This window comes from Pyxicephalus adspersus, chromosome 5 (genome assembly GCF_032062135.1).
Source record: "Pyxicephalus adspersus chromosome 5, UCB_Pads_2.0, whole genome shotgun sequence".
Classification (NCBI taxonomy): domain Eukaryota; kingdom Metazoa; phylum Chordata; class Amphibia; order Anura; family Pyxicephalidae; genus Pyxicephalus; species Pyxicephalus adspersus.
In genome coordinates, this window is record NC_092862.1 from 90,056,745 (window position 1) to 90,079,173 (window position 22,429).

General features: G+C 37.4%; 1 long non-coding RNA gene across 3 annotated transcripts; it reads right to left on the minus strand.

The window, feature by feature from the left end:
• Positions 1-65: 65 nt before the first annotated feature.
• Positions 66-22,060, minus strand: LOC140331241 (uncharacterized). Of its 3 annotated transcripts, none has more exons than XR_011920903.1 (6): positions 21,903-22,060; positions 21,297-21,451; positions 20,831-20,934; positions 19,489-19,617; positions 2,012-2,060; positions 66-499 (listed from the first exon to the last, which is right to left on the minus strand). It is a non-coding gene; the product is annotated as an uncharacterized lncRNA (long non-coding RNA). The 3 variants fall into 3 exon arrangements; XR_011920904.1 differs by having other exon boundaries at positions 21,928-22,045; XR_011920902.1 differs by having other exon boundaries at positions 21,297-22,060.
• Positions 22,061-22,429: the final 369 nt, after the last annotated feature.

The following is a 22,429-nucleotide window of genomic DNA, read 5'->3' on the forward strand; positions in this document are numbered from 1 at the left end:
CCTGATTGGCTGAGGAAAGGGAAATCCTAATGATGCTTGAGCTGTCCTCAGGGTTTCCTATTTCTCAGCCAATCACAGAGCAGTAGAGGTAATGAATGGAGATACGTATCTCCGTTCAACCTCCATTGCCCTGGTATTGCTTGCAGTTACAGCTAATTGAAGGCACGTGCTTTCAATTAGCTGTGACCGCAAAGTTCCCACGGTCCAGGAATCCCACAATAACATTATGATTCATAATGTCATTGTTGGATAACCTGTAAAAAATAAAAAAAGAACAAGTTAAAATAAAAACACATACAAATAATTTCATTTAAGATTAATTTTTATTTTTTTTTTAAACTTTTTTTTTCCCGAATTTTTGCTGTCGAATCCCGTGTTTTTCGGGTCGGGTCTATCCGAATTCGAACAACCATATTCGGGTCGAATAAAGGGACAATCTGAATTCGAACATCAACACTACTGCTGGACATGCGCGGCTCGGAGAGAGTTTAGTTGATAACTGCCGGGAGAATTATTATACGTGCATCTTAGTAGTTACAGTACATCATATTTAAAAGTCTCCATACATCAACATTCCTATCTGCTCCAATATATGGTACTTGACACGTTTCCCCTGTAGGCTTCCTCAGAAGGACCTAAAGTGTCAGCTGCATCTAAATTTCACTATATATTGGCAAGCGGAGGAATATACAAAACAAAACACAGAAGAAAGAAAAACACATATTATATTTTGGAATAATGTCATATTGAATAAATTTACTTAACCCTCAGAAATGCACCCTACACCTACTTTTTATTTTTTTTGTTCTTCAAGGGATAATTTAATATGGTTTATGTTTTATTTATATGATCTCTTGCTAATTTACCACAACTTATCCTAAATACTTTTCACCACTGTGATTAAGCACCAGAGTAATGAAGATGTAACATTTGTCGTTTTAATTCATGACATAAACATATGACATAAGTAACCTGCAAATCATAATAAAATCATTGAGTTCTAATTATTGCAAGTTTTTTAACATTTGAAACACATTATATCTTTCTAATATGTAATTTTTATTTTCCTCTAACACAGACACAGTATAGTAATAGCATTTACTTAAATCATTTGTCCTATTTACCTTATAAAATTACATTGGGGAACAATTTTGAACACATTTTTTGTTGACTTTATTTTAAAGCTTATTTAAACTAAAATAGGTATGCTGATTCAGAAAGTGCAGTAAGTTTTCTTCTATTACATCAGGAGATTTTTCTACCGCTTATATTAATGCAATTACTGTAGCATGGATTTGTATAGGCTATTCATTTACAGGCATGACAGTCAGAGGTTGTGTGCTGCTCTACGTAGTGAATAAGCAAAATCTATTTTTCTACTTACACACGTATTTCCTTCCTTTCAGATCATGTCTGGCTCTGCTGTTTCTCGTCATAAGTGCCTAAACAACCCTGATTCATTTTGTTATATCAGCATCAGCACATTTGTAGAGCAAGCCTATTGGGCATATTTCAAAGTTATATAAGACTGGTTCACTGGGGGTGTATTATGAGTTACACCTCATCCTCCAATTTTATAATTAAATTCCCTTTTACAAAAGTATGCCAAGGATTTTATGGTGCATAATTGTAACACCAGAAATAAAATTTTAAAAACATTTGCAATTTATTATTTTTCTCTTAAATCATGAAAAACATTATTCTTATACATACAAATTGTCAATGAATGACTAGGATACTGCAATTATGTTGTTTAGTTTGCTTTTAAAGGTCCTTGACACGTTTCACCGGAAGGCTTCATCAGAAGGACACAAAGTTAGCAACATTTCATAAATCTTTGCATGTGTTATCAATCAGGTTCATTGCATGAAACAATTCTATCTCAAAATAAAAATTGCAACTTGTACATATCACCATATAGATATAGAAAGTATAGGTTACCACATGGTATACAATTGAACCTATGCTTTGCCTTGTATTAGCATTGCTGTGTTGTTGTGGTGCTTCTTACCTGTAAGTGCCAGTTGGATTTCTTCCTTCCTAACAACTGATTGAATGAGCTGGGAAGAGAAGAGATGGTAAGTATTGAGGGAATGCGGGGTAATAAATTTTCTTTGCTCTGCATAGATAAAGCACAAGTTTTCTGTAAAATAATTTATTGAGCTTCATGCATTTCATTTTTCTCCAAGTGAACTCATATCAGCAGAACACAAAGAATTTTAGCAGTATTGTGTTTCTTTCATTAAACAGTGGTTCAAAAATAGCCTAATGACTTATTTTATGTAAACTATATTTTTCCAAAAACCTCTTCAGGGAACAGAAAAATTTCTTTAAACTATTAACTCAGTTACACATTTTTTTAAAGCATTACTATCCTAACTTTTGGACCGTCTGACTCTGCTATCTCCCCATTGGTGCAGCACTGTTTTACAGGCACCCATCGCGGATTGGCCACAACTAGTTCCCCTTTAATCTGCGCTGAAGCCTGCTGGTGTGGGGGGGGGACAGAAAACCAGACTGTGTTAATCCTGCCTCGTGGGCGTCACTATGACAATGCCTGGACAATGGACGAGACTCTTGTTGAGTCCCAGACGTTCTGACGTCACAGGGAGACCCAGAACGCTGACGTCCGCATGCCTTTAAAGCAGGCTCCAGAATCCCCCGGGGCGTCCATCCTATCCTCAGGAGGATGCTGCTGCTGCAGCACACTTTATCGAGTTGGTGGCATTCATCGGGTATGTACCCTTACCTTCATTAATGCCCCTACTTATGCTCTCCTAGACTTACTGCACAGGCAACAGTACTTACTATTTACTTTTTTATATGCCTTACTTCAATTGTAGCCAGTAATTAATTAGTACTCTAATTTAAACATCAATGGAAATTATAGTCAATACATTATAGATTATACTGGGTCAGAGTATACTCTCTAGAGTATACTGCTCTAGGTTATGTACTATCTAGCAATTTTTTTTACCATTATTATTTATTTTAGACATCATTACTGTGGGATCCCTTTACTTACCAATACCCTTGATGGGTGGGCCATATAGGCGACCCTCATCTCTCCTTCTGACATACTCCTGAGACCAGGTAACTTTCTATTTTTATTACAAAATGTCTTTCTACCTAATAAAAAATATTATAGTACCAATTTAACATATATCTATTCCATTATATATACAGCAATTAATGACAATTGTATCTCCATTCAACACAGCTCACCCACTTCATGATACTCCTTATCCAAGGAAGCGTAAGTGACGTTTCTTAACATTTATAATTGCCCTATCATGACTAGGTTCATTTTTTACTATTTTTTCTAAAAACTTCACAATGTACCTCATATATAATATACCAACGTTCTTATGTGATTAAGATGCTTTGTGTTACCTAACGATTTATATTGACTGTATATTCTAACAACATACTGTTATGTTAGACTTATACTTTGTCTTATTTATTAATGCACTAATGCAAATTATACATGGTAAAGCGCACAGCTACCCCTGAAGCCTAATGTAGGCAAAACGCGTTAGGTAACAAAGCTGCAGGCACCTGTTGACTGTTCCATCGCTTATTTTGCGTCGGCGTACAGCCATCTTTGCTAAACTTATTTCTGATGATGACTAAATACTTGTACAGTAGGTGATAAATGTCTAGTCTTGCTATTATATAAAAAATTGACGGGACCCAAATTGAGAAGGTCTTGTATCAATTTTTTCTGCCTATTAGGCGGAACCATACTAATTATTGTTTGTATATTGATTATTGAATATAATTGAAATTGCCTCAAAAACCCTCTTTTGGCCCCTCTGTTTTGTTCTGTTGATTATACTACTTGGGTTGGCAATCATCCCACTCGAGGGATTGTACATATTTTGTATACACGTGACTCCACTGGTCCTCCTCTTCTTTACACTTCCATATGCTAACTTATTCTGTTCTCGTTATAAGTTACACCAAATATTTGTCAACTGTGCTTGATTACATATACCACACTACAATCACATGTCAGTTGTCTGTACAGTCTATCTTTTAAAACAGAACTATGATCTCTGTATCTCCCACAACTGAATTTCCTGGGAAATTGAGCACAGGCTACATTTAATGAAATTCTACATCATCTCTTGCTCTCTACAGTCACCCTAAGCAAGCCATTAGAAAACTACACATTCCAATAAAGGCAAATGTGCACCTTTCCATGCTTTTAACATGCATCGTTTTATTATTTTTTTGCAGTCTGACATTGAAGAGATTTTCCTTCACTTGTTCAGTTTTAAAAAAAATGGTCATTGGGTGTTCTGTTCTAATAAGTACTGTAAAAGTTTGCATTGACAATGATCACCAGGACAAATAAAGAGTGTAAATCTTCATAGAGGAGTCAGAGGCAGCAATTAAAATCCAAATCTTAAACACTTCATTTGAAAGTGAAAAAGGTAGCAGTAGCAAAATTCATCATGCCATCACTCTGCTCCTTATACTTTGCTTCCACCAGTATTGTTTATTACACATGATACAAGACATCCAGAGTGGCTTGCAGTACTGCTTCTTCTTTACAAGTGCTGAGTGGAATAAAATGGTTATTCTTTTAAACAGACAAGGCAATTGCATTAGCTGTATTTAAAAATATCTGAATCTTATACATTACTGTATTCTTTGGTGTTTGGTATATTGCATTGAGTTGGTCTTTGACTTTTTTTAATGTTTAGGAAGGCAAAATGAGAACAGCTAAAAAGGGAAAAGTCAAACACGTATTAACATAAACTATATACTTAGCTGCATATTTAAAGGCTCATAGTGATTTATTCTAACAAGAATTGTAAGTACCAATGATTATATGCAAATTGCAAAAACCCATAGTGACCCAATTTAAGGCTGCTGTTGATTATTAAAAAATGGTGATTGTTTAATATTGGGGTCTTTGTGATTATATTTATATAAGCATGTTTTCATAACAGGCAAATGATAATTGTTAAAAAATTATATATACATAGATAACAGCAGCACCACTATCATAAATGTATTATAATGCATTGTCACATTTGCCAGTTGCTAGTGCCAATAGTAACATCTTAGTTGAAGTGACTTAAGTATGCTTCATGTCAAAACTCCTAAAACTCTTGAGAAAAAAATCAATTCCCATAAATGTTTATTTGAACTTTACATGCAAGGTCATAGTGAGCATGAGAAAATACAAAGACATCCAGCCAATGACACAATGCCATAGATTGCTGCTTCCTGTACTGCTTTTCAAGACTTAACCAGTTTATGACTGGTAAATACACTTTGAATAATCTTTTAACGATTTTTAGCCTATAACGGAGCTGGTCGTTCTTTTTCATGTTGTGGAAACCAATAAAAATCAAAAATACAAAAAAAAAACCATGCCACATTGAATGGCTCTGTAAGTAAATTATTTCAGAATGCAAAAAAAATCATCTATATATAAAAAGAGGGTTTTCAAAACCGCTGGGAGTTTATTATCTACTGCATCACTGCATCGTTTGTGTTGCACAAACTTCTATAATTATTGTTTGAATGCTAATGATCCCAGAAAATGCAAGTTTTGGGATATGCAGAGGTTTATACACTCTGGCTCTGTAACTCAAATTGATGATGGCTTACTGGCTTTGGCAGCTATGAAGCTATTATTATTTTAAACTAAAGACATTTTCTAACTGGTTACGTCTTATTTCTGGCTTTGGCTAGGTCTACATGGAGTGTTTTTAAAAAGCATATAAATGCTCCTACTTTGTTTATATGTGTTTTATGCGTTTTTACAAGCCTTCTAAAGCTTACCTTAAAAAACTCAAAAACTCTTATAAATGTCTGAAAGGATAAATATATCTATAAATAATGAGTCCAGACTTTAATGGTAAAGTATTTTTTTTATATGAATGCGATTTGTGTTTACCTTTGTACTATGAAAGGATGATTCTCACAGCTGCACATAACATTAGCACAGCCGTAGGACTCCAGACAGCATGGGATAACCAAGAACTAGAGCGCAGATGAGGACAAGTGTCCGCATTTAGCTCTAGTGCTGATTTACAGAGAAAAAGTAAATGACACTTGAGCCAAGGGAGAGTGTGATATATGGAATACCATTAATGTCTGATCTCCCCTTAAATGTAAAGTAGTCTCTCTTTAGGGTCTTTGATTGAAAGTATAACAGACCAGGGTCATACATTTCCCCTTTATCAGATATGTCTTTATCTGACAACCAGCATCCTTCCAGACCCTCTAGTTTATAACACACATTGAAAAAATTGGAGTTTGTGTCTCCATGTGTCATACAATTCAGATAATGCTAGTAGGGTGGCCCCTAATTGACCTCTGAGCTGTATTCAGAAACCTATTTATTATTAATCTTTATTTTTTCACTATACCATTCTGTATAAAGCAGTAGTTGGCTGATTTGTAACTGGATTGTTATGGTGAGCATTTTGAGACCAATACCTTGTCTCCTAGGCCTCAGGAAAGCCTGGAAAACATATTTATCCTGTTCTGGTGAAGCAAGTCCTAGACATGCCTCACAGATAGGTCTCCGTGAACTCCATGTATTATGCTGATTAATAATCTGGGGGTTGGCAGTTTGTAAAACCTGAACATATGAAGTTATGAATATTGCTATAACAAAGGCCTCTTAGGCTTGTCCGTAGAGCATCATAATCCATGTGGACACTCAGACAGCCCCCACCCTGCTGTCACTGGATTGCCTTATTAGTTCCACCTCTGTGGTTGGCATAAAAAAGCCATGTAAGCCTAGCAGAGGAAGCTCTCACTGATACCATCTTGTTGCTAAGGACAACAGCACTGACACATTGAGCACTGGAGGGAGCTGAGTGACTCTAACTAATAGCTTGGACTTAATACAGAAACCTGGACCAAGGCAAACCAACTCTACTTAGGTAAAATTTCAGTTTTTCCCTTTTTTACCTTGTTGCTATTGTTCTGGTATTTTTATTTGATTATTCCTTTTTTTCTGTATTTGTTTATGCACTCTTTTTGTATGTTTTTTTTTACTTATTAACTTTTTTTACTTATTTTTACTTATTAACCCCCCTAACGGTATTATCGAGTGTGACTCAGGCTGGATTTTCCAGGCAAAAATCGGTATTCCTGAGTCACACTCAGGATAGCTTTTAACAAATAAAAAAAAAAAACACTTACCTTGTTCCGTTGTCGTCCCCCCGCGTGGGGACACGTCCTTCCCCCTTGATCTCCAGCCGGCGAATGCAACGACGATCACCGGGGTTTACCGGTGATGCTGGTGCGGGTGGGAGGACCGGCGGGAAATTCAAATAATTTTGTATTGGATTCAATACAAAAACACTGTATTGAGTCCAATACAAGGAAAGATTCATATAATTATATTCTATATATATATATATATATATATATTATACATGCCACTGTACAGTTATATTACATGTTTAATTTTTTTTTTTTTATTTATTTACCAGATTTTTGTGTTTTGTTATTTAAAGTTTATAAGAAATTTGTTAAATTTAATAAATATCAGTGAGGTATCCCTAAGAATTATAGCCTACAAACAAAAAAAAAATTTCCATGCAAAAAATGTAACCGCTTTTTGCATGGAAATTCGGATGGAATTAGACCGCTAGGGAGGTTAAACACTATAAAAAGTGTAAGTTGAATCTCTGAATGCTCTAAGTAGAAATCGTGTAACTTGCTAACCTAAAAACGCTACTATAAATATTCTGATTTCTGACACATTCCTGTCTGGAGTGGCAGCGGGTGAACAGACAGTATTAAAGAAGCAGAATCATAACTGCGGTTGTCAAGGGTAATGGTGCATGCTTCCGTCTAAGCACGTGGTGGCAGTCTACCTGTGGTTGTGTGTTTGGCAATAAGTAACAGATTGGTTAACCTTGTCCCTGTGATTGCCCTTCTCAGCCTGCTGGTGTGTGGCCTGTTGCTGAGTGTGCTGGAAAGTCTATACCCAGGGTGTGGGCTGAGAGAGGGTGTATGTCACAGAGAGTTCATATGAGGATACTGCTCCCATGTGGTGCAGAACCGGTGCCACAGATCTGCTAAGGCTGTGGGAGCAATCAGGAGAGATTGTACAGGGACGCTGCCCCCGGCAGCTGTGACATGTGCTCTGCACCCACATAGGTGCAGAACACGTTCCACAGCTCTGCTAGGAACCTGGGAGTAATCAAGAGAGAGGTCTTGTGCACGTGTGAAATTGGAACTTTTTTTCATCACAGGAAAAAGCCACTTCTGCACATGTCCGATCTCCGTGACATAGGTATCCCAAGATGCTCTGAGCTTTCCATTCAGTCTTTACTGTTGCGGTAAAGACAAAAGGGGGGTGGCCTCACCTTGCTGATCGCATCACCCGGAACATGTGACGCTTGTATCCTCCAGGTGATGCGAGCAGCCGTTGGTGTATTCAGGGGGGTGAGTAGGGTAGGGACATCCCCATCACATCACTCAGCAAGATGTGACATCTTCCGGGTGATGCGGTGAAGTGATGGATTCTGGGGGCGGGAAATTTAAAAGCAGAATATTACGGGGCATCACAGCGGGATTGTTGGTGGATTCAGGGGGGTGAGCAGGGTGGGGACTTCCCTATCGCATCACCCGGCAAGATGTGACATCTTCCGGGTGATGAGGTGAAGTGATGGAATCTGGGGCCGGGAAATTTAAAAGCAGAATATTACGGGGCATCATCATCGTCCGATTGCCCCTGGAGCGCGGGGCACAGGTAAGAGGGGCTTCTAAAGTTACCCCGAGTGTGACTCAGGGTTATTGCTTTTTGCAAGTGGATTCCAGTGCGAGTAACACTCGGGATTATAGCTGGGGAGTTAACTATGTAATCTGCTTTAAAAAAAAAATTTTTACAGTAAAAAACACAAAATAAAACACATAAAAGTACATATTTTAGTGCACCAAGCATCATTGCCCAGTGCCCTGATTTACATTTTGCCCACTATTAGCCCTGACCTCGATCTGACCTTTTGATGATTTATAAATTACTTCCTGAATATATCATTTCATCACTTTGCCTTTGACATTGATTGTTCCTGACTGATTGCTGGGGACCACATGGCATTCAAAAGGCATCTCGCCCGCGCAAGCGCGGTTTTGGAGGGGTTTGAAAGCAGACATAGCTTCGGAGTCTCTTGTGGAATCGAGCGATAGTGATTCATCAGGAAATTTGTCATCAGACAGAGAAAGTGAATTGAGCAACGATTCTGGACCTGAGGTCAGTGCTGTGCGCACATGGTGCTCCATTGGCCTTGATGCAGACCAGACAGCACCGCCAAGATTGCCATTCACTGGCGCACCAGGGGTACAAATTGAGGCTGAATGCGACGACCCCCTGGCATACCCGAAGTTGTTTTTGACCGAAGTTATCGAAAAATTGTTGCAGAGACAAACAGGTAAGCCACTCTGTGTTTGCTAACATTTTGAAATTTTTTGCCACATTTTTTTTATGCAAACATGTATGCTGCTGTGTTTGCTAACTTTCTGAAATTTTTTGCTAACTTTTTTTATGCAAACATGTGTGCTGCTCTGTGCTAACGTTTTGAAATTTTTTGCTATTTTTTTAATGCAAACATATATGCTGCTCTGTGTTTGCTAATTACTTGCATATTACTTGCAACCTTCACCACACAATAAAAGAACATATCCTAAAATACCTTTTTTATTTTGTTTTATGCAGGTACGCTGGACAACAACAAGGTGCACCACACCTGGGGTTTGCAAGAAGCAGAATGTGGGAACCTGTGACCAAGGATGACATTTGGCTGTTTTTGGGCTTGGTGATCCTGCAGTGAGTTGTGGGCAAAGCTGTGCAGAAGTGGTACTGGTCCAAGAACAAAATGATTGCCACTCCATTATTTGGCACAGTCATGCCAGTATACCGCTTTTCCCTCACAATGAAGTTCTCAAACTTTGCAAACAATGAAGAATTTGATGAGACTACCCATCCTGCACCAAAACTCAAGAAAGTTTGGGAACTGTCTCAGATGATTCTACAAAATTTCCAGCAAACCTATGTGCCAGAAAGAGATGTCAGCATTGACGAAAGTCTAATGGCTTACAAGGGGAGGCTCAGCTGGGTGCAGTACATTGCGTCAAAGAGGGCACGATTTGGCGTAAAAACGTATATGCTGTGCGAATCCTCATCTGGCTACATCTGGAATACAGTACTGTACACTGGAAAAGGGACACAGTTCAACCCCAGATACAGCCATTATGGATTGGCCACATCTTCAATGCTATCCCTCATTGAGCTAATGCTAGGTCAGGGCTATTGTGTCATAACTGACAATTTCTACACCTCTCCTGAGCTTTGAGTTCCTTCTGCAACACAGAACAGATGCCTATGGAACCGTTCTTTTATGGTTCTTCAAACCAGGTATGAAATTGAAGACAACTTATTCTAATTTTGGTTCTGTACATTACCACAATACATTTTAAATGAAAAAACTCAGATGCAGTTGACAGGTGCTCTTTATTATTCATGTGACAGGTGCTCTTTAATATTGATGTGAGTGGTCCTCTTTAATATTCATGTGACAGGTGCTCTTTATTATTCATGTGACAGGTGCTCTTTAATATTGTTGTGACAGGTGCTCTTTAATATACATGTGACAGGTGCTCTTTAATATTCATGTGACAGGTGCTCTTTGATATTCATGTGACAGGTGCTCTTTATTATTCATGTGACAGGTACTCTTTATTATTCATGTGACAGGTGCTCTTTAATATTGAGGTGACAGGTGCTCTTTATTACTGTATTTATGTATATATAATTTTTTTCTCTCCCCAGCCAATCACAGAGCAGTAGAGGTGATGAATGGAGATACATATCCCCATTGAAAGTTTCCACGGTCCGGGGATCCCACAATGACATTATGATTCATAATGTAATTGTCGGATAAAAAATAAAAAAAATTAAACACACACTAATTAAATTCATTTAACATTTTTTTTAAACATATTTTTTCCCGAATTTTTGCAGTCAAATTCATATCAGGTCATATTGCAGTCATATTCAGGTCGAATATAAGGACAACCCAAATTCGAACACCAACGCTAGTTATGAGTGAGAAAGTCTTTAGTAGGTCATTGGAGGAGCGAAGAGAGCAGCTAGGGGAGTATTTTTCTACCAGGTCAGAAAGGAAAGTGGGGCAAGAACTGTGGAGGGATTTGAAGGCATCGCACAGAAGCTTGAATTTGATCCTTAGGTGTAATGAAAGCCAATTAAGGGAACTACAGAGATGCAGCAGAAGAGGATTGGTGGGATGGTTTGATAAGTCTGGCTGCAGCATTCAAAATAGTTTGTAGAGGAGAGAGTTGGGTTAGTGAAAGGTGGATGTCACAGTAGTCCAGACGAGAGATAAGAACATGTATAAGGAGTTTGGTGGCCTCTGAGGACAGGTAGGAGTGGATTTTGGAGATGTTGACAATTTTATCTCCTAAGAAGGTTTGTATGTCTTGGCCAGAGAAGGTAGTTGTGGGGGGGGGCAGGTGTGGGGTTTAGGAGGGAGTCAATTGTTGGGAAGGTGTGAGTTAAAAGCTTGAGAGGAAATGACAGCGGAGAAATAATTTTGCTTGGCCACAGTGAGTAGTGTAGTAGTCTTGCTTTGTAGTCCATGAAGTTAGCGCTGAGGCCAGATTTCCTCCACTTGCGCTTAGGTGCACATTCTTTTGTAAATGTTTGGTGTGATTGTTATGCCAGGGTAGGTGGATGGCAGGATGGGGGTAGAGGAAAGTGGCAGGGTCAACTTTATACAGAGCCAAAGAAAGACTGTGGATGAACAGAGTGGCAGCATTATATGGAGATTAATATAGAGGCAGTGGGGGTAAGGGACTAATAGCAGTTTGAGAATAGGTTGTGGTAAAGGTTACGGATATCACTTTGCCATTGACCAGGTCTGGGATGTGGCAAAATAAATAGTAATAATGGTTAAAGGTGATAAGGTGGGTGAGGTTGCAGAGTTTGGAAAATATCAGGTCTAATGTGGAAGGATGGTTGGGGTCATTCACTGCAACAATAAAGTCACTGGGGATGAGGATGGTAAGGTCATGGGGAAGAATATGTGGGAGCCAGGAGGCAAGGTTATCCAAAAATTGTGGGATTGGGCCGGGGGGCAGTACACAGCAGCAACAATGAGGGGTAGGGAGTGGAAAAGGTTGGAATGGACTTCAAAAGAGGTGAAAATAAGAAAGGGCGGGGCAAGAACGACTCTATATGTACAATTAGGGGAGAGAATGAGACCCACACCACCACCTACTCTGTTGCCAGGTCTAGGGGTATATGTGAAGTCTAGGCCTCCATAGGAGAGTGCAGCAGCATAGGTAGAGTCTGAGGAGGAAAGCCAAGTTTGAATGAGAGCCAGGAAGTTTAGAGATTTAGAAAGGAGAAGGCATTCCATAAACTGCCAGAGAAAGGAGGTAAGAACTTATAGGTAGTGTGAATGGGAATGAGGTTAGGAGGAGGGTGTATCTTTGTGAAAGGGTAGGGAAAAGAGAGGATGTGTGTGCGTGGAAGGGGGGGCGGAAAGAGTTGTGTGATATGTCACTAGCAAGTAGTTTTAGAGAGAAAAGGTGCAGAAGTACAGACAGAGAAAGCAGGACAGTGAGGGAGCAGGCAGACAAGGGGAGTTAACAAACCGGGGAAGAGGAGAGGTAATAGAGCCAGCAAAGAGAGGAGAAAGTTAATGATACATTTTAGCAGATAATTGTGAATCACCGTACAATATACAATTTGGCAAACTGAAGTCCATTTAGGCTGCTCCTGTAATATGGGTTATAGTGAGGCTTGGCAGCTTGAGTTCCAGGAGTGGGATAAGAAGAATCAGTCAGGGAGATGGCTTGGTGAAAAGGCAGTTCAGGATGGCAGCAGCAGAGGTTGTGCTGGAGTCCAGGTGGATAGTTAATGATGATTCAGTCAAAAGGCATAAGATGGAAATTGCCAAGTGTAGTGGTGTGAACAATCCTGTTCCAATTCCTGGTTCTATTCCCTGGATTATTTCTTAAAGCACTTAAGATTTCGGCACGTGACCAGGGTCCCACATGACCTTGTCACATAACCTTGCCTGATGTTTAAATAGAAGTGCTTTGGGTCTTGAATATAAATGGACTGATGAGAGTAACAAGGAATTTCGGATATCAGTTGAACCTGGGTAGGGAAAGGGTTGGCAGGGAAATAAATATTAATGGGATATAAAGGGATAGTGAACAGATAATTATAATAGAATTATAATTATATGGACAATTTCAAATGTGTGCAACAAGTTCTTTTAAAGTGCACAAAGTACCATACATAATCAAATGAAAATTGCAGTAGAAAACAAATGGATAAACAGGGTGGTTTTGGAACTTTCAGTTCCCCTGATGTCATAAGCAATGACTCCTTAAATGGGGGAGGGAGTGAGGGTATTCAAAATTAGAAAAGTAAGCATCCAGAGACCAAAAAGAGTTAGAATCTTCGAAAAGTAAAATTTTTACTGCTGTTTCTTTTTTATTTCTTTGTTTCAACCTTGACATTTTGACATTTATCTCTTGTAAAGATGTTAGGGCAGCCTGGCCTGGCAAAGTGTTTGAGACATTTATTTTTGTTAGTTGTCATATTTTTGGTTAGTAAAGGTCTCATTGAATGTGAGTACTACCAACTATGCAATGACTATAGCATAAATTAATACAAACATTCAAAGACAATTTTGTTACAGTAAACCTTTTTAAAAAAGTTTTGAACATTAATGGCCTCCTTTATATTATTATTTATCTAAAATGTGCAGGGAAAACTGTCTATAGACTTTAGAGAGCAAGTTACTGTACTGGCCCTAAGAGCAAATATTTCGACTGATGATAACCCAGGCTAGTATTTTGTAAGCTTGGTTTAGCTAAGATTAAAATAATTTGAATGCAGAGGGAAGGATGGGATGAATTGCAGGAAGCTTATGCTGCCTTATTAGAGGGAGCAATAATTATTCTGCTTTCTTAGCTGGTTGATCTCTAGTTCACCCCAACAGCAACTGGCCAACAAACCTGAAGGCTATTCACAAGCATGACATTATTTATGCCAAAAAACAGACTGTTATGGTATATGTACTCTTACCGTTCTCTGTTAAGTACCCCTTGCCCATTAAGTGTGGATAAATTGACTCTTGATCTGTCAAGCTGGACATTTTTGAAGCAACTCTTATCTCCAGTTTATGTATCTTGAACAATACAATTACCATCTGTCTTAAATACTTACAGAACACTTTAGGTTAATTATGGTAACAAAATAATGTTGAATAGATAATTTATAACAATTTAAACTATGGAAATAGTTATCACTCATTTAAAGCTGGCAGATAAGTGGCTAAATGTTTCAAAAATTTCTGATTCTTTTAAATTCTGGTATATACAGATCTAAAAATATTTGGACAGTCAAACCAATTATTAGGTCCATGACAACAATCTTTTGGCATTTAACATTAGTTTAAGATGCATTGAAGGTGCTTCTGAGATCACTCAAATTGTATTGATAGGTTCATTTGACAAGCAATTGATCTTGTGATCTGCATTTGAAGTTGGTTTTGCTATCCATTTCAATGAGCTGCCTAATGCAATGTACATCAATAGTTATGTCACACATGGGCATTAACAAATTGCAAAAAAATGGCCCTAATATGAAATTAAAAAGCCTGGAAAACAATAAACCAAGCCATGTAAATGTATGCTGTAGTGTTTCTAACTGTACGTTAAGCTATTTTACAAGATGTGAACTGTTGGATACCTGGAATGTGATTGATATCAGTGTGCTAATTTAGCTCTGTTCATCAGCAGAGAAACTATATTCATTACTCATACCCTACCGGACAGGAGCAAAATATACCATAAGTCCAGCATTTCTACAGGGCATGACCTTCAATCCAGCTCAACTGACATCATACAATCAGTTGCATTTAGCTTGTGGTATTTATTGTGCCTGGTATGGTCTTGGTTAGTTCATTTATTTGTAATGTTCGTGTTTTTAATATAGGTTTAAAAATTTGATTTAAGTATTTACATTGATACATAGAAAAAAGTAAAAACTTTCTTTTGTCTGTGCTAGAAAACTTAACAACAAAGAAAATGTTGCTGGCACACTTTTGGTACAATTGGAAAGATCTTAAGAACACATTGTGATGAATACTGATGAATCATGTTGCTGATTTGTTTTTTTCATATATATGTTTTAGAAATTTCGGAGGGAAATAATTCAGTATGGATCCAGCAAAAGAGTCTTAACAAATAGTTTTCAGGGAACACTGAGGATTTTTTTTTTTTTAAGGTCTGAGCCTTTATGAGTGCAGCTCTCTCTACAATATACAGATAATCTACTGTGTCTTCCTATTAATGAAAAGGATATACAGTAATGTGTCTGTATACTGTAGTGAGAGATGTCTCAGACAACTGTTAATGTAAGTGTTACAATTGCCATCAATTAACCACTTAATGGTAGGTAAAATTACAATTTCTAGAAAATGTGTTAGTTAAATTCCACATACAATTGTAATTGCCTTTACAGAGAGTTTGCTTCTTCAGACTAATGTCTTGATACTTTTCACTTTACAAATTTTCTTCGTTTACATAGGAAGAACACATGCCAGGAAATGTGCTTCAGTGACCCAAGCCTACCATTAAACATTGCAGGTCTAAAACAGGAAGATGTACAATTAAATCTAAAGAAGGTTAAGACTCATAAACACAATACAGTTGCATATTAGTTCTTCTATATTGACTTTATCCAGTGAAGACAATTCTCTTCCTGAAAATTAGGGATAGGGTATCAATGTATATATAAGTTGGGGAAGAAAAATAGGACAAGAGTATATCAAAAATGTGTTAGTAATGAAAGGAATTGTTCGTAGCACTAACTCTATCTCCACCAAAGAGCATAATAATGAAATACTTACTCCAGTGCTTCTCAACCAGGGTTCCTTGAACAATGAGCAGTTTGTGACTCTCAGGTCAGTTTAACTGGAACCAATAATCTTTTTGGCTAACTGTAAAGGTGACATTATTCCCACTGGCCAGCAATGTAGGAGGCATTCTTCCCACTGACCACCGCACAAATGTACTGCAAATTGTGGATATAGCAATTATAATAGGGAATCCCTCAAGACCAGAAAGTTATTTCAAAGGGTTCCCCCAATATCAAAATGGTTGAGAAACACAGACTTATTCCATACATTTTTTAATATTTTACACAATACACCAAACATTAACCCCTCATGGGGGGCATGTAGCAACAGTATAAAAATATTTTGGGGAAATCTCTGGTTTAAAGATGAATATTGCAGGGAAATGTGTTTTCCCTTTTCATATTTTAATGGACTATACATTCTTGTTCTGTTATTTGTCCTGAAGTTCTGTGTTAACAATTAATTAGGGTACCATGATTTTGACTGTGCTGTCCTACTGGGGCAGGATACTATGTGGGGTATTGTGGTGTGCTATAAAAAAGGGATAAGGGAAGGAAGCCATTATTTAGTAAAATCTCAAAAATTGCAAAATTTAAGCCTAAAAATTATTTAGGTCCCCTTTTTTAAAAAGTTATCGTGTCACGGTAGCAATACTACCAGTGTTGGTTGGGGCTGACAATTATCTGTTGGTTAAAATTTTGCTATGTTTTTTATTGACAATAGTCTGTTTATTAGCTCTACAAATGGCTAGAATTATATAACACAATTTACGACCCCCTTCCGCAAATGTTTGCAAACTTGGGTAATTTTCACATCCCTACAGATATGTTTCCAATGCTGCCACTGAATGATATGGCTGACATACTGGTGCTACTGAGCAGTGCCACCTATCAAGGATGAAAATAAAAGTCTTTAAGTGAATTAAACTGGGAATGGCAAATAGACATATTTTGGACAACTGATTATTATATTATTATATACAGAATTAATGTGAGAAAATCTAATGCATTATCAAACCACTCTGTTTCTTTGTTGGGACATTCTTTTCTAAACAGATGGGAATATATATCTGAGAAGGGTAACACTATATTTAATATTTATTTTCCCACACTGCTAATGAATAAAAAGATCCACCACTGCCCCAGTAAATGGTACCAACACACCACCACAGTAGCTGTTGGCTTAAGTGCTGTACAGCCTCCCATTAAATGGATTGGTAATGTGATCTAAGTTACAATATACTTTTCAAAGGACTTTCATTGCAATTGACTTATGACTTTCCGCATGTGTCAAGTTCTTAGAAAAGATTTAACTTCTTTATTTCATCCCAAGTGCAGCTATTACATCTATTTTCTGTGCAGTTTACAAGGAGAATTTGACATGCTCTTCAGCTTGCATCAATAGAAAGAGACCTATTTATCACATTAGAAATTGAGGTGTCCTCCCTTTATTTTTTGGCTGAATTACTTTTGTTTAGAAACACCTTAAATAGAGCATTCCCTACGAGATGTGTTTGCCAGATTAGATTAAAATCCAAAACCACCACAGTAAAGTAGTATTTTTGTTTTTGATGTCAAATTATTTTGTGAAAAATATTTATAACCTTTGAATTACAAAAGTTTTGCAACAGGAATCTGATACTGTTTCCCCCTATTTTCATCCAATGCAAAATCTGCAAGAATCTGTAAAAGCTCCTGCAAGTACAAATGTAAGGCACCAGATGCCCCCCGATCTTTAATCAACAGCTACATTACTTTTACAGATTATGTAGTAAGTGTTACTGATTGGCAAAACAGATTTTCCTGAATGCTTCAACTTAAAAAGTGCCTGTATCTCTGCATTGCAAGCAGACAGCTTTATTAAGAAGCAATTTTGTTTTAATAGGAATTAAAATCAGTAAAAAGTAAATAATTATTCTAGAGTGACATTATCATAGTGGGAAAAAACTCCAGTCCAGCTACATTACATGACATTGTCTAGATGGCTACTTTTCATCATGATTAATCTCTCATTTTATCTCAATGACATTCAACATTAAGTCTTTTTTTCTCTTTTAGTGACTTAATGGAACACTATTTCTCTTCCTTCTCTAGGGAAGAAAAAATGGGATGTCTGTTTTTATGCCAATGTAGTGATCTTTATACACTTTTTATGCCAATGTAGTGATCTTCCAGGAAGATTTACATCAGTAAGTACAAATTACAGGAAGGTCAGTAATGTGTATCTTACAATAACCAGTATTGTGGCATCATTGTGAGGGAAACTCTTGTTCCTGACAAAGATTTTACCTGGTTTCTGGAAAAGTCTTTACAAGTCTCTAAACTCTAGATCTAATTTCTTTACACAAATTAAACTTGGCACACAAAGGAAAATGAAGGAGCAGCTGGCAGTATTAACATCTATAAATACATTGATTAAGGAAGTATTTCTGTTTTCCCATGGTAAAAACTCATATATGTGTGAATGCAAACGTTTGAGGATTAATTTTATAAATAAAGTCATTAGAATAAAGTGTATAAATCATATGGCCAAAATTTTGAACTTCTGAAAATGTTATGGAAGCTATATCCTAGTTTAAAAGCTAGGCAATACTGAACATTTTAAAAATACATATTTCTTTCTCACCTGCCCCAACACTCCAGGCCTTTCTTGTATTGTTAGATGAAACAAGACAAAAGAGCAAAGCAAGCTGGATAACACTAAATCATATCTGGAACCAATCTCATTTGTATTACTACATGTTATCTTACTCAGCATAAGCAAAATAAAGCCAAATATATCTTTGAAAAAAGACTGCAATTTTTCAAGGACAAAGAATAGAGCCTATAGAAAGATGTCCTAATGGGAGAATTTTAGGTTGTGGCATACTATCAACAAATTGATAGGGTTGGTATGTTGTAGTATAGGTTAATTCAGCATAATGTTAGCCTTACAGGATCTGTTTTCTAGCTGTCAAGTATTATAAAAAAAGGTAAAGATTTGGAACCTGAGGCAAGTTTGCCGGGTCTCCTGTCCAATGGCCGGGGTCTAGTGACACCTATGGCAGGGCTGGGAGAAGTAATTTCCCCTCACAATACTGCCTGAATGTTTCAGCATTGATATCACTCTGTAGTGGCCTTGACTGAGCCTTGACCACTAACCACCAGCCTAGGGCAGCTCTACAGTCATCCACACTCCTATTCAGTACCAATCCACTCTGTAAGCTGAGAACCTATTACAGAAAAATGCAAACTGCCATGGAAACTTTAGGCTTTTATTTGCTTTTACTTATACTTTTACTTATATTCTGCACCTTTTTATTGTATTATTGTATAGGATCCAAAGAATTAAGTTTGCTAAGTCACAGACCCATATTAAAAGATAATTTCAAACTTGTCAAGTCTGTCAAAGAGCCTGGCCATGAGCTGTGTGTGTGTGTGTGTTGGTAATATATTGGCTATTAGGCGTTTATTGGGTTTAGATACATCATGTACCGGTAGTCCTAGTAAGTGGGTCAGTATGTCCGGGGAATTTGTAGATAACTGTAAAATAAAATACCGGGTACCTCATACTGTAGGATCTCCTGGTAGGACAGAAGTCTTCTCGTACAGGGATCTACTATCCGGCCACAATGGAAGAACAGACCCTCATGTTATGGGCGAGCCATGTGACGTGTTGTACTGTCTGGAATTTCCTGGGTGTAAAGAAAAGATGTAAGCAATGAGGCATCTGATAAATAACATCCGGAATCCCCAGGCCTCCTACTGTACGTAGAGAGTACATTACTGTTTTGGGAAGCCTGTGTTTTTTGTATCCCCATATAATATCTAGAACTGTCGCCTGCAGTTTTTTAAGTGTCTTCAAAAGGGACTGTCACTGATAACGTAGAGAATTGATATAGAAATTTTGGTAAATTGTTATTTTAACAACGGCTATGTGACCAAAGAGATTGGTAATTACTTTCTAAAGAGGGATGAAACCTCTTGTAATAGTGGGACAGTTGCTTTTGTACAGTGTATGATAGGCCGGGGATAAATGAACTCTCAAATATTTAATCAATTCTGCTTTTCAATTATAGGGATACAGGCCTTTAAGATGTTGAACTAAGGAATCTGGCAAATTTACTGTAGGGCCCCTGTTTTGTTTAAATTTATTTTGTATCCTGGGAGGGTACCATACTTGTCCGTTTGGTTTTGGTGTAATATTAGGGTGTCTGCAGATCGTGGCTGCAATAGGCTCTATTCATAGAGCAAAAAGTAAAGGGTAAAGAGGCCATCCCTGTCTGGTACCATTTTTCAGGAGTTGGTGTGTGGAAATGTACCTTCCACTGTGGGGTTAGAGTAAAGGGCATAAATCACATTCAAAAAGGGCCTCCCTATTCCTACCCACTGCAAAACCTTCATCATAAATGGCCAACTAAGGCAGTCAAAGGCTTTTTCAGCGTCAAGACTAAGAATTACCACACCAGTATCTATTTTATTAAGGGCATCCATCCTTAACAGCCCGAGATAAATCCTACCTAGTCTTTGGCTATAATATCTCCCATTCAATTGAGGATCCTTCCCTGTTAACCAAATGTCACATCCCCATTATTATAACAAAGACAATTTAACGGCAAAAAGGTCATTGACCCAGGATTTAAAGGTATTAAAAATACAAATACAAGTATCAAAAATTCACATAAAATTTTATTTATACAAAACACAATCCTAAAACATCATAAAAACTATTTAGCAGGTCCAAATGTTGGCCTACTTATATACAGATAAGCTGATATAGTTCAAAGCGTTTCTCAGATCAAAAGTCCGCTTCCTCAGCTACAACCTACAATTGCAAACAGAGTAAAAATTATAACAAAAAGGCAACCCTTTGTATTTAAATTTATTTGGTAATTACTACTGACTTACTTCTGTTACCAAACTGACTTCTCAACTGGAACAACCAGACCAGAGGCCAATCCGTTCTTTGATTAACAAGGTGTGCAGACCACGGGGTTCAAAGTAGAAAAACTCTTTTAATGAAAACAATAATCATCAAAATATTATATCAAAATATTATATCCATTGATATCCATAATTTTAATAAAGTAATTGGTTCATTACTTTAAGGGCTGATTTATGAAAGCTCTCCAAGGCTGGAGATAATACACTTTAAGAAGTGAAGCTGGGTGATCCAGAAAACATAGAATGGATTTTTAAAAATCATTAGCTATTTGCCAGCAAATGTTTTGAATCCTGTACCAGATCCTCTTCAGGTTTGCTTGATCACCCAGCTTCACTGAAGATAGTGTATTCTCTCCAGCCTTGGAGAGTTTTCATAAATCAGGGCCTAAATGCCCAACAACCAATTAGCCATCAATACACTGTGATTCACCTGAGTGATAGATGTGTATGATCTTAGCGTTGTCATATGCTGAGTTCAACCAATAACTTGTGCAATTTAAATATCTTTTCCCATCATTGTTGATTATTAAACACACCAAGTCTCACTTTATAAATACTGCAGTCCAAGCTCAATGGCAATAGCTCCTAAAATGAAGTAGAACAAAATCCCCATTAGTTTCCAAATATCCATAATTAAATCCCAATGTGCATATTTGGGAACTATTTTATCAATTAAATATTAAATATACTGAACCATCAGCTTCCTTATTTGAAAGTGATTGTTACATACTTCACACATTCCTATTTAATGCACATTAAAAAAAACATATGCACAATTCATTAGTAACTGGTAAGTAATTGTATTAGGCTATAAACATATATAGCGTACTAAGATGCAAAAGTGCTACAAAAAACTACCTTCCAAATTTACTGAAACAGAGTCGCTATTATAAGCTCTTATAAACCCCAAAAAATTGAAGATTGCTCCCATAAAACAAAACAAAAACAACATCTACTTTCTATTAACCATAAAACTTGATCCATATCAAAAAATGCAAGGTAACAATCGTCTGTGCTAAAGCCTCTGGATTCTTACTCAACCAAAGTCAGCTCCTTTTAACCTGTCTGCTCTGCACGGAGCGTCCCTCGTGGTTCCAAGGAACTCCTCCTACATCTGGGAACCTAGTATATATGTAGGAGCTCCAGAAATAAAGATCGTCCTTGTGAGCTTGACGTCTGCAAAGAGGAAGGCACTTAAAGTCCCTGGCTAACGGGACACGGGCAGCCCTTCCCCATTAGGGGATTAGCCGCCTATCAATGATGCAGTGGGGGGTGTATTAAAAAAAAGAAAACACCCATTCACTGCTATTAGCCCTATAATAACCAAACTCTGTCCACCTCTGTATTGGGTATTGTTGCCTCAAAAAGACAGAGAACCAGCATCCAGCCTGTTGCTCAGAAAGGGGAATCAATGTAGCACAGAAGACATTTCCGTTTACAAAATGATACCCAAAGATTACAATACATTTACATAATGATAATAATAGATAACGACCACCCTTGTAAAGATTCATAAACATCCATAAACCTGTTTTTACTGTATAGAAACCTGTATCCACATTA